At 35.2% G+C, this 14490-nt stretch overlaps 1 non-coding gene across 1 annotated transcript; it reads right to left on the reverse strand.

The window, feature by feature from the left end:
• Nucleotides 1-14118: 14118 nt before the first annotated feature.
• On the reverse strand, nucleotides 14119-14225 carry LOC114206040 (U6 spliceosomal RNA). Its single transcript, XR_003608536.1, has one exon. It is a non-coding gene; the product is annotated as a U6 spliceosomal RNA (small nuclear RNA).
• Nucleotides 14226-14490: the final 265 nt, after the last annotated feature.

A 14490-nucleotide genomic window follows, 5' to 3' on the forward strand; every position in this document is an offset into this window, starting at 1 on the left:
GCAATGTCATAGAGCAAAGGAGATTGTGTGCCATTCCTGTGACTAGGTTACTTTATATGACAAAGGCAGGGAGATTCGTCACTCCCATGATTAGATTGTGAAATACAGATGAATCTCTCTTGCTAGCATGCATTAGAAAGATTTGCTGGGTGGCCTTGAAGAAGCAAGTTGCTATGATGTGAATGGAAGAGGCCACATGGCAGGGCCTCCAGGTTTTGAGGGCCTTGATCTTTCAACCATAAGGAGATAAATTTTGCTAACCACCACATGAACTTGAAAGAGTATCCCAAGCTCCAGAAGGGAACACAGCCCAGGTACACCTCAATTACAGTCTTGTGAGATTCTGAGCAGAGAATTTAAGTTAGCCATGTCCAGGCTACTGGTCTCCCTGTTCGTGCACTCTCTCTCTCTCTCTCTCTCTCTCTCTAAATAAAATCTTTTAAAAAGTAAATAAAGACATGCTGTTTTAAGCTGCTAAGTTGTGGTTCTGTGTTAGGCAGCAATAGAAAATAATATACTTGTGATTACATTTCCATGGTCCCCTTCCATGTTCAAGTCAGTATCTCTGTTTGGAATGACTTCTCTCCCTTATTTACTTTTTATATGTTTTTGCAAAAACACATAGTATACCTTCAGATCTTGTATCTCCAATTCTTGCTTCTACCTATGCTTCTGCCAACAGCAGTTGCCTTAAACATACATCTAATATTGCAAATATCACCCTATATTATAATTATTTTTGACCTCGGCCCCCTATCAGACATATTGAGTTTCTCATTTATTCATTCATTTATTCAACATTTATTTTCTGTTCACAGTATACTAGACAGTATGCTAAGCTCTGGAGAGACAGACTAGAAAATTCTTTTCTCAAAAGACAGAGACCATCCCTTATTCATCTTTATATCCTGATGAATGCTGCATCTGGAACATAAGAAATAGGGGGGGAGCTCTAAGCCAAAACATCAGTTTTCCAAAGATAGTTTGTTAAATAGCCAATTCATCAAAAACTGGCAAGCACCTAAACCTGGTTTTTCACAGCCATTTCACTTTGAAAAAGCACAGCCATTTCACTTTGAAAAGCAGAACGTTTACAACGTTCAAGTTGTAAACGTGCAGAAATTGGGAAAGATTTAAGAAAAAGTCCATCCCTTGAATTTTGAGCCATGTTTGCATTCTATAATAAGAATCCCATGAAACATTGATATTCAGTCAAGTGAAACTCTGTGGGGAGAAGACTCTAGCAAAGCTGAGCAAATGGATCATCTGGTGAATTAATTGCAGTAAATTGGATTGCCATTTATTATTCTTATCTCTTTGGTAGAAACAATAAAAACAACGATTTTCAGGAAGACAAGATCTATGAACTGGAAGAGTTGGAGAGAACACTGTGGGAGGGAGAGGACATGAACTGATATTTGAAAGAGAAGAATCTAAATGAATGGAGAACTTTGGAACAAGCTAATTTACAAAAGACAGTGAGGCTACCTTTTCACCAAAGCAATTAGGTCCAAACTTAATTTACTACTTATAAACATTATAAATTATTTTATTAATTTACTCATAGGACACATAATAATTAAAAACAAACATTCACAAAGAGGCTTACGGTTCAGAATGTTGTTTGAAGGGCAAAATGCTGACCTTGAAGAGAACTTCATTTCTCTGACAGTCAACTTTGGAGAATTTAGAATAAGACACTGGGAGACTTTGTAAGCCATACGTTTACTTTAAAAAAAAAAAAAAGCAAATGCAAAGACATTTTCCTCAACAATAACAAAAATACTACAACAATACATCCCCCTTACTATGTTGTTTGGTCTTACCTATGTCCTACATGTGTCTCTGATGAGAGTATTGCTCTTGGTCTTTATTGTTTCTTGATTTCTTACCTATCATCAGATCTTTGTCACTTCATACAATCAATTCAGGTTATTCCATTTTTAGTTTTATTTTGTGTTTCCTATCTTTTGAAGTTGTTTGTGAAGTTTTGGAATGATTTCTTCCTTCAATGAGTAGTAGAACTCACTGACATAACCATTTTGACCTGGTGTTTCTCTATTACTATAGCAACATTCAGATTTTCCATTTCTTTCTGGGTAAGTTAAATTTTTCTTTTTTTAAATTCCATCTAAGTTTTAAACATATTGGCATAAAGTTTTTTATAATATTCTTATATTATGTATTTAATGTCTACAACATATATAGTTAGGACCACTTTTAATCCTAATGATATTTATTTGTACACTCATTATCTTTTTATTGGTCAATCTTGTCATGTTTGTTTATCTATTTTATTTTTGTCCAAAAAACGACTATTTCCTTTGTTGATTCTCTCTACTCTACCTTCATTTTCAATTTTTATTAATTTTACCTCACCATTAACAGTTCCTTTATTTTACTTTCTTTGAGTTTATTCTGTTTTTCTAACTTTTAAGTTGAGTACTTAGCTCAAAATGTTTACCTCTTTAATGCATGAGTTATTTTAAAGTCTCTTTTCTGAATTCATTTTTTCTAATATGCTTTTGATTAATTACCTCCAATATGGTGTGGATTGTTTGAAATTTATTGAATCATGCTTTATGGTCTAGTATGTGGTCAATTTTCATAAATACCCTATGTACTTGAAAAAAAATTATACTTATTAGGTAAAATATTCCATCTATGTCCATTAGGTCAAGATTATTATTTGTAATGTTTAAATATTGTGTATCCTTAATGATATATTTTAGTCTGAACTCATATACTGAGAGCCATATATTATAACCTCCCTCTATGATGATAGATTAATTCCTCCCTTGAATCCTACCAAGTTTTGTTTTATATATTTTGAGTATGTCTTTTGTATGCAAATAAGTTTAGATTTATGCCTTCCTGAGGAGTTGAATCATTTATTGTTAGTTATCTGTATCTATCTATCTATCTATATATATATATATTGGCCTTGAAGTCTTCTGGTTTTAATATAGCTAAACCAGTATCTTTGTGGTTTGTTTTTGTCTTTTATATCTTTCCCATGTTTTTATTGTTTATTTCTCTAGATCCTCATGTTTTAGGTATGACACTTGTAAAAGCATATATGTATTTGTTTTCTAATCTGACAAATTTTGTCTTTTAAATGAAGAAATCAGTCATTTTTCATTGATTTGAATTACTGATGTATTGGATATATTTGTAGTATCACAGTTTGTGCTTTCTATTTGTCCTGGTTTTCTGTCTCTTTTACTTATTTCCTTCTTTTGTTATTTTAAAAAATCTTCCCCCTTTTTTGTTTTAGTAGTTTTTCTAAAACATTTTAACACATGTACTTAATGAAGATAAATGGCTATAGAAGTGCACAGCCAGACATTTGACTGTGAAGAGCATAATGGACCAAAGACCCCAGCTTCTGTACTCAAAAATCCATTACTGCATGTGCACAGAGACATGACCAGGGGTGGTAAGGATACCAAGGCAGGTAGGTCTATTTCTAGGTGATATAGAACTCCTCTGAAAGAAGACTTTGCTATCTGGCTCAAGGGGTCAGCATCAACCTTTCAAATTGTTTTTGAACTGCATACAGTCTGATTTTTCCATCAAAACTACACTCTTTTCTTTACAAAAGTCAAAACATCATTATTGTCTCATAGTTCTCCCAGTCTCGCCTAATTTCCCATTTTTCTTCATATACATTTCCCCTAAGAAGTCACCGACATGTCTAATCCTGTTTTTGAGTCTGCTTCTCAGAGATCCCAGAAAATAAAAGTGGTACCAGAGATGGTCCAGGGAAACAACTGGTATAATGAGGACTTAGTGTTGGTTTACCTACCATCAACTGGGCAAAGAGGATAGCATCCTAGTTGGCTGGTGGGACACAGATCATCACTGGCACAGGATGGCAAAGAACCCCAGCCCAGTATTTAGTAGAATCAGCAGCACTGAATTAGTCTAAGAGCTTCTATACTGACCTCACAACCAAATTCTAGCAGCTTTACTTTTGCTTTGTCAATACTATTCCCTTCTTTTTTTGTAATACAGTACTTTTTTTCTCTTTGACTAAGTCCTTGCCTTGATAGTCTGCCATAATCCTATTTTTTTTTTCCTAACACTGAGTCCTCTATTTAGCTCTAGCAAATCTGCTCACAATCTCTGATGATATGGTTTCCATTACTGAGAAGCCTACCTACCATCTGCCTGGTGTTATGCTATCTCACTAATCCTCATAATTCTGCCAGTAGTTATTATTACCACATCTAGGCTGAGACTTAGTAATATTCAGTGAATGGAGTGAAACTGTAACTTTACCTATGATCCCATTTACATAGGAGATGAGTGACTTCAGGAGAAAAATCTTAAATCTTGACTAGTATGAACATATACGAGATGTGTCCACCGACTGAGAGGTCACTGTTGACAAACCCAGTTTGCAGAGGAGATTATAAAGCCACTGAAAGAAAATTCACAAGAAGGAAAGAATTAATGTGTGACAGTGAACCCAACTCATAAACAATGCACAAAGATCACAGGGAAGAGGTAAGAGAAGGTAGAACATGGTAGCTGTTACCCAGCCTAGTTCTTTTGGAAATGCGCTGGAGGCGTGTGTGCTCTCTGGAGAGTAATAGAAGTACAGATGTTCATTGAAAGGGCTGCACAATCATTGCTGAAGAATTTGGGAACCAGGAAATCCTGTTGTGGTAATTCTACCCACTCCACTGCCCCCAGCCAAGCAGAAAATAAATAATACAGAAGGAAGAACTAGTCTCTTCATTTTGTAAAAAGCATGGGAAAGAGGAAATGGGCTATGGAAATGTGCACAGATGGAGTAGGAACAGTAGTGGAGTTTCTATAAGTCAGCACCACTGCATTGGCAGGAAACTACATCAACTGGTGGCAGTGGCAGAATTGTCTCTCTCTGGAAAACAGAGGTGTACCAGAAGCAGATTTCCCACTAGAATGGCACCAAGTGGTAAAGGTTGGGGAAACAGTCATTCATTTATCCAACAAACATTTATTAAGGAGGTACTGCATGCCAGGCACTGTGTTAGATCTTTCTATTGACTGGCAGTGAGACAGCAGAGGTGTTTGGGACTATTAGCTAATAGAGTGAGAAAGAGCAGCTGTCTCACTAAACTCAGCAATACTTTGACCCCAAATGCCCTATTGTAAACTTCTACTTTACCAACTTCCTTCCTTGCATACATTCTAATCATAATCTTGATCCATTCATCCAATAAGTCCTTTCCTTACTGATTTATTGGAGACTTATCTTCAAGGGATACTAAACTTTTATTGATTATATAGATTGAAACTATTCTCACCTTGTCTGTTGTTTGCCTTGTACATTTATTTATGGTGAAAGCGAGCATTTATCATTCTGTGATCTGAGAATTCTTTATACATGCCTTTGTTGCAGACCTAACCTCCTTGCTCACAATGTCTGCCATTTAAGGCTATGGAAAAAATGCTAGGCTTGGAATCAGGGTATCTGGATTATAGCAAAAATCTAATATTACTAGCACTCTGATCTTGGATAAGTTTCTTTAGACTAACATTAAGCTCTACAGTATCAGGCACTCTGCTAGGTTTTTTATATATGATATCTGATTTAATTTTACAACCATTTACCTATCTTTTAGATGAAGAAATAGTCTCAGAGAAATAAGGTGATTTACCCAGTTTATACACACCTAGTTAATAACAGCGTTTGAAATTAAATTCAGGTATGACTCTAAAATCTATGTTACTTTCTTCTCTTAATATGTGCTTCAGGATTCTCATGTGAAAAATCGCACACATACATATAAAAATATAGTTAAATTAAAAGATGATCCCCAAATCCCTCAATGCTCTGGGAGTCCATGATTCAAAGCATCTATTGAAAACTAGCAACCATGAGATACTCTGGGGAGGGACTGACTCTAAATGCACTGGTTCCACAGAGGAAGGCAATTAACAGCAAACAGCAATGGAGTGAATGGTATCTTGATTTTAAAAACTATTCAACGCTGACTTTTAACAGGATTACCCCATAGAGGCTAGAATAAATTCTTTTTATGACAAGCTGTGCAATTGCACTTTGAAAAGTATTTAATGTATAATGGATATATTTTATTGAAAGTCTACTGTGCACTAAGAAGTTTACCTATATCATCTCCTTTAATTCTCAAGAGAGCCTTATGAAATAGACATTTTACTCTCCATTTTATAGGTGAATAAAACGAGACATGGCCCCACAACTGGTAACACCCACCTAGCTGGTCTCCAGAGTTCCACCCAACACCAGCAAGTCGTGACCTTCTCCCTATTATAAATCACTTCAGCATAAAATGATTACCAAGTGAGGTTCTTTTCTTACAGCAACCTAGTCTTTTATGACATTGTCATTGTTGAAGAACCTCATTAGATCTTCAGTATTTGAGGGTTTTTTTAGTTAGCAAAGTGAAAAAAAGCATATCAGAGAGAGTTATGGGTCTTTCCCAGAATGGAAAATCTATAAATAGACTAGCTAAACACTTAAGGAAAACTTTAAAAATATATCTATTGCTGGCTTTTCAAAAAATAATCTATGCTGAAAATTTAAGGCTGACACAACTTGTTGAACAAATAAAAATCTGTCTTTTGCCTTTAAAAGCTGGGCTAGAAAATTCATGTGTTTCCTACTTCTCTATTAAAGTTTCTGAACCTCAGTTAATATGAATTCCTATGACAAATAGAGAGTTACATGGCATCATTTAAAACTGCCTCCTCGAGGACTTAGCTCTCCTACAGACTTGTGAGCTATTGCAATGGAGAATGGTTATGGAAAGCCTCACAGAAAGTATACATTTCAGGAGATAAAAGGTGAAGGTGGAAACAATTCATCACATTTGTGTGCAGTGTAAATTCTAGAAGAGATTCTAATTAATGACTTTTAAAATTATTCCTTAAATGTGTTTTCAGAGCCAAGAAGGCCATAAATGTGATATGATTGCTAGTTTGTACTGCTTATACCACCCCAAATTCATCATTTTATTGGAAGACTTCCCTACAGCAAGATGACCACATGACGTTCTTGGTAAGTATGATTAGCTTTAAACACCCTTCTGAATAAGGTTTAGGGTAAAAAGTATAGCAACTGATGTCCTATGTTTTGCTGCTTATTGCTCAACTGTATTTGGAATGGTGTTTCTCTTTCATTAGGTTATTTTGGAAACTGTCAGAAAATCATCCTGATTTTACCCCAGGAATCATAGTCACAGAGCTGCTTTTGATCCCTTATGACATTTGGTTTTATGAATTGGACTTTTTCTAATTCTACTTTTTAAAAAAATCTGTTGTGGTTCTCCCAAATGCCAAAAGGGAAAACACTTATAATGATGTTGCATAACATTTACCTTCCAAATATCAAGCTTAGAGTATACACAAGCATGATAGGGCATAAAGGACCTTCCCATTATATGTGTGTGTATGTATTTCATATTCTTTTAGAAAATGTCATGAGGTGATTTTCATTGCATATTCAAGTACTATTTCCTAAGAAAACATAAAATTCTAAATACAGAAAAGTTGAGCCCTGAACAGAATTCAACTCTCTGAAATCAAATACCTTTCAAAACACAACAGGACTAACCTTCAGAGTCATCACTGACTCCTCCCTCTCCCTTATGTCACTTATTGGATAGCGTATTTTATTTTACCTCAGAAATGTCTAGTGACCACGTACTCTCTCTCTTCTCTTATTAGAACTATTTCAAGAACGTCCTTACTAGTCTTCTAACCATCTGTTTCTCCCACTTAGGCCATTATTTTTAAAAATATTTTATTTATTTATTTGACAGAGAGAGATACAGCAAGGGAGGGAACACAAGCAGGGGGAGTGGGAGAGGGAGAAGCAGGCTTCCTGCGGAGCAGGGAGCGTGATGTGGGGCTCGATCCCAGGACCCTGGGATCATGACCTGAGCCGAAGGCAGCCACTTAATTGACTGAGCCACCCAGGTGCCCCAAGTCCATTCTTTTTATAATATTACCAGAATAATCTTAAAACTGACGGGTTTATATCCCTGATTGATACTATTTGCTAATTCTTTATTGCCTGTATGATAAAAATACAAAATTTGTAGTACAGTGTCTCACAGAGTGTGATTCACAGAACAACCGCATCAGAATCTTCTAAGGTTCTGGGGTGCCTTGGTGGTGGCTCAGTCAGTTAGGCATCTGACTTCAGTTCAGGTCGTGATCTTGGGGTCCTGGGATCAAGTCTCTTGAGTCTCTCTTGTCCTGCTCCCCACTCAGCTGGGAATCTGTTTTTTCCTCTTCCTCTGCCCCTCCCCCTGCTTGTGTGTACATGCTCTCCTCTCTCTCAAATATATAAAATATTCAGAAAGACTTTAAATGTAGATATGTAGAAAAAGAAATGTTTACAATTAGCAAAAAGATTATGGTTTGTAATTATTATTTCTCACTAAAAAGGACAAGGGTTACTCAGAGAATTGGCTGAGCCAGACCTGAGAAAGACTATATCAATGTTGATCTTAGGACACCTTGTCATATCAGAAAGCAATGAAGCTATTAAAGACAATGTAGCCATGTCAAAAAGACTCAAGGAACAACTGAGGAGGCCCAATATTAGCCAAAGATGGGAAAATTGAGCACAAAAACAATAACTGCAATGGACATATCAAATAGTTAAAATCTATCAGTTCATAATATTTAAACAAGAATTCATAGGCCACTTAAGAAGGATTCTAGGCAACAAACACATTATACTGAAAGCTGTTAAATAAAAGAATCAAGCATTTATTCCAGAATGTAAATTGTACATCAGATAACCAGATAGTTAAGACATTTTAAAAGAAATATTCCATTTAATGAATGAAGAAGGAATAATAGATTTAATATATCACCATTTTGCAAGCCTTAATGAAATAATGACTATGCAGTGATCATCAGTGGTGGTTGAATCACTAGACAAAAAAACATGGGAAACTATAAAAAGGAAGGATCATATCTTTCATGATATCTCAGCCACTCCTTTCCCATCATCAAGTCTTGGGATTTATTACTAACAATTGCAGCCCCTTCATAATCTCAATTTTATGCATTTCTCTGACCACCTCTTCCTGTCTTTTCATCTTACCACTCTGCTGAAACAGTTTCTGTCAAAGTCACCATTGACTTCCACATTCATAAGTACAATGGTCAATCTCCATTCTTCTTTTTGTCTTATCAACAGTATTTGCTACAGTTGATCACTCTCTCCTTTATTTGTTATTTCTTTCATTATATTCTGTTGAATTTCCTCATATTTCACTGGTTGCTCTTTTACAAATCTGCTATCTACTTGACCTCTTAGTTTTGTGCCCAAGGACTCAGACTTTTGCAGTCTTCTGTTTTCTATCTATACTCACTCCTTTAGTGGTCTTATGCCTTTTATACCTTTTTTTAAAAAAAGATTTTATTTACTTATTTGAGAGAGAGAGAGAGAGCATGAGTTGGGGGGGAGGGCAGAGGGAGAGGGAGAAACAGGGTTCCTACTGAGCAGGGAGCCCTATGCTGGGCTCAATCCCAGGATCCTGAGATCATGACCCAAGCTAAAGGTAGATGCTTAACCAACTGAGCCACCCATGAGCCCACCTTTTATAGCTTTAAATACACTTTTTGCCAAGAACTCCCAAATTTGTATCACCAGCTCAAATTGCTCTCTTAAACTCCAGACTCATATATAAAACTACTTATTCAATGAATACTTCATAACCATCTCAAACTTAGCATGTCCAGAATGAACTCTTGAATCTTCCCCCAAAACCTGTCACATATAAGTTAATGCATTAATCCTTCAAATTGCTCAAGTCGAAAATCTTGGAATCATCTTCAGAATTACTCTTGACTTTTCTCTTCTCATTCCTTATGCAAATTCCTTTTTTAAAATAAATTCTTCACAAAAAGAAATCCAAAATCCAATGATTTCTCACCACTTGTAGTATTACCACTGATCCAAGCACTATGATCTCTTGCCAGGGTTATAGCAACCCTTGTCCATTGCAATTTATTAGTCCAATATTAATCAAAATAAAAATTAGAGCTCATACAATGGCCTAAAAGACCTTACCCATTCTGTACATTCTTACCTCTCTAGCCCACTCTAATCCTCTTTCCCTCACTTATGCTGCTCCAGCCATGTTGATCTCTTTCTTTTTCCTTGAACACAACTTAAGACCTTTGAAGTGACTATTTCCCTCAGCCAGGAATGGCATTGCCCCAGTTATCTCAAGGTTAATGCCCTGCCCTCTTCAAGTCTTTGCTTAAATTTCACCTTCCCAATGAGGTCTACTGATATCCCCTCCAACTTCCAATCTCTTTACTCTACTTTTTTCTTATAATACTTATTAGCTTCAAACATACTCATAATTTAGTTAGTTCACTGTTTGTTGTTTGTCTTCTTTTGTTGAAGAAACTCAACAAGAGCGGGGATTTTGTTTTGTTTTGTTTTCCAAAGTACTCCAATATTCAGTAAATGCTTGTTGAATGAACGGATAAATAAATCAGTGAATCAATGAACACATAAATGAATAAGAACTTCTGTTCATCAAAAAATACCATAAAAAGTGAAAAGACTCATCACAAAATATGAGAAGATATTTACAACTCGTGTAATTAAGGAAGGCTTAATATCATAAATACTATGAATAGATAAAAAAATAAACATCCTAATAGAAAAATTGGCAATAATAATAATAATAAACAGGACTTTTCTACAGAGGAAATGTAAATGGTCAATAAATAAAAAGTTGTTTAGCCTCATTAGTGATCAAGGAAATATAAATTAAAGACATAATAAGATATTACACACCTACTAATTAGTAAAAAGTAAAGTTTGTTGGCAAGTTTGTAGAACAATAAGAACACTCACACACTGCAGTAGAGAATATAAATTGGTTACTTAAAATACTTCGGAAAATAATTTGGCATTACCTGATAGACTGAAAATATACATACCTATGACTCAACTAGGAATATCCTAGACATAATTCTTTACATGTGCTCTAGGAGACATAGCAGAATTTTCATAGCTTCATCATATAGAATAGCTTCATTATCCAAAGACTGGATAAATATCAATGTTCATACTATGAAATATTTTACAGCAAAAGAATGAATGAACTGTGCCTTTATACATTAACATGCAGAATAAAAAAAAGTGATATGAAAAGTTAACTATTTTACAAAATTTACAAACAAAATTAAACAATTACATTACATAATTCGTTATTTTTAAAAAACATGAGAATGATAAAAAATTAGGGTAGTAACTATTCAGTTAAAGAGCAGGTGATATGATTGGAATTAAATATATAAGTAGGCTCAAATTATATCAATGATATTCTCCTTCACAAATTGGGAGGTCTTTTAGGTTCTAGTACCAATTCCAGTGGGTGGGGGTGGTGGTAAGTGACAAAGAGTTCTTCCACACCAACAACAAACAATTCTCCAGACACCAGCTGGGTATCCTACAATTTAACTCAGCCCTGACGCTATCTATCTGGAGATAGCACCAGATTCCGCAGGTTAAGGGCCGCCCTACAAGACTGCCCTCCCCACTTAAGATGCCAACTAAAAACCCAGGTTGTTACTTGTGTTTATGACCAATTGGCTACAGATTGGAGATTCCCACAACCTTCTCCTTGGGTTGGATTAATCTGCTAGAATGGCTCCTAGAACTCAGAGAAACATTTATTTTAAGAATACATAGAACACTACATCAAAAACTAATGATGTAATGTATGGTGATTAACATAACATCATAATAAAAAAAATACATTTATGCCCATTTACCAGCACTCATTTTCCATAATTACCAACACTTTGTCAACCTTTTTCATTTATAGTCATATTTTCTTTCTCTTCCATAGTCATGCCTTAGATTATGTTAAAGCAAATCTCAGACTAATTGAATTTTATCTCTCCTTACTCAGTCTTGATTAAACATGAATAATAGACCACAAGTTTGCCCAAAGAGGAAATCATCTCCTTAGAGCTAATAGTACTTTGTTAATTCAGGTACTGTGCTGAAATTTGTTTTACTTTCTGTTGAGAAAGCTGTCTGATACTGAATATTTAAGACCCAGTGATCTAAACAAAATGAAACTTTATTTGAGGCAAATGTTTGGAATGAGATTAAACTCAAGCATATTTATCATAGATTACAGATATGTTCTGTTGTGTTTTACTGATAGTCAAAATAAAAAATGATTCCCTTGATATCAAATTGTGTTTATACAAAGCCTGTATTTACCCATCTGGTATGTAACCCTCTAACCCCACGGTTTGTGCTATTATCAAAAATTTGTAAATATGTTTAGAGAATTGCATGACTCATAGGCATATTTATTGTAGAAAGCACTGTTAGTTTATGAAATGTGCTGGTTATTTACTTTGTCAATTATCTATTTTTTTTTCTCTCCTTTTCTGGAAAGAAAAAAACATAATTCAATGGACTGAGAGTCAAATAAAGTTGACTCTGGCTATTTCTAATTCAACCAAAATGCAAACTTTGTTGTTTAAGCCCATTTCAGATGACCTTTAAATACATTCATAATAATTGCTTTTGTAAGGGAAACAAGATCCTTCTTGTTCTGGACCCTGTCACTGCTACAACTTCACCTCTACCATATGCCTTCATGCACCCTTCATTCTAGTTTAGGGCTTCCATTATGCTCTCCACTGTCTCTAGGCACAATGTAATCCTTCATTCCCAAATCATGCAATTTGACATATTGAATTCTTTATCTTTCACCCTTCTGTCTTCATTTATTAACGCTTGACTCAAAGCACATTCCTGTCACAGTTAATTTTCATTGTTTCTCAAATCTAACAAGTCTGTATGGACTGAATGTTTGTGTCCCCCTAGAATATATCTGTTAAAACCTAATCCCTGGTGGAATGGTATTTGGTGATGGGGATTTGAGAAAGTCGTTAGGTCATGAGGGCAAAGCCTTCATGAATGGGATTCGTTCCCTTATAAAGGAAACCTCAGAGGGCTCCCTTTTCTTTCTGTCCTGTGAGGACATAATGAGAAGATAGCTATCTATGAACCAAGACGTGCAACCACCTCACCAGATACCAAATCTACTGATAGCTTGATCTTAGGCTTCCCAGCCTCTAGAACTGTGAGAAATACATTTCTGTTGTTTATAAGCCACTCAGTATATGATAATTTGGTGTAGTGGTCCAAATGACTAAGACAAAGTCTATTCACATAACCAGAATTTCACACACATGATCTTTCTGATTGGAAAGCCTAAAAAAGTCCTACTCATCTCTGAAGACCCTCCTCAAATCATACGCCATTCACGAAACCTTCCTACTCCTTTACCAGAAAAAGTAAGTTATTTCTTTCTTTGAGTTCCAATTGCTCTTTGTGCAAGCTTTTATTAACAGTGTAATTGTTTGCTTAAGTATGGCTCTCCAAGTGCCATGGGAGCAATACTGTCTTTAAATCCAAGCAAGCAGAACCCCTGCCTTGGCCCCACACCTCTATAGGACCCTTCTCCTTAGAGTGCCTGCTTGGAAATTCTTTAAATCCCTCTCCAGTGTCTGGGACCAGAAGAGTGGGCCAACCCAAAGTTCTGAGCTCTGATCTGAACTCATGTGGGCTGGGTCCCACTTTTCCCATTTGAAGGGCTTTCTGGTTTCTAACCCCCAGCATGACATTGAACAAATATCCTAAGAATCTCACTTTCCAATCATGATTCTGCTGTTAATTTGCTCTGTGATGAATTTAAATAAATTAACATGAACTTAAATCTCTTTATCCTGAAAATCAGAGGATTAAACCCCAGATAATATTGGAATATCTTTTAGATACAGGAATTCATCTACTAGTCATCTAATAGATCAAAAACTTAATTGTAAAAAATGAACACTCAACCATATCCTGTATCCATAAAATTAAGAGCTGGGAAATGAAATGTGTGCCATAATATTTAAATTAATAAAACAAACATGAATGGTATATTGTGTTTTGGGGAATATATTTTCAATAATACATTTCTTAGGATTGTTCCTTTTGATTATCTAAAGTATATTCTTAATGATTTATTATTAACCATTTGGAGAATTTAATTTCACTTTAAGATTAATAAATTAAGGCATACATTTTTTTTAAATATGGAATGCTTCACAAATTTGCATGTCATCTCTGTGCAGGGGCCATATTAATCTTCTCTACATCATTCCCATTTTAGTATATGTGCTGCTGAAGCAAGCACAGGGCATGCATTTTTAATAATCATATATATTTTCCTTTTATAAGGACTCTAATATCTAGTATTTAAAATCAAGGTTCACAGATATTAAATAAATAAGAAAAATAGGACTTAATCCTGACATTTATTATGACAGAAAAACAGCTACATTGTCAACACGTGGATTAAAAAAATGTTGATGGAATTGGTTATAGATAATGTAAAACAGACTTCAAGGACTAAGCAAGATGGCGGAGGAATAAGAGACCTGGATTTCGTCCGGGCCCAG

Source organism: Eumetopias jubatus, unplaced genomic scaffold (assembly GCF_037043125.1).
Source record: "Eumetopias jubatus isolate StellerSeaLion01/CBP00866 unplaced genomic scaffold, mEumJub1_p1.0 scaffold_9, whole genome shotgun sequence".
Classification (NCBI taxonomy): Eukaryota; Metazoa; Chordata; class Mammalia; order Carnivora; family Otariidae; genus Eumetopias; species Eumetopias jubatus.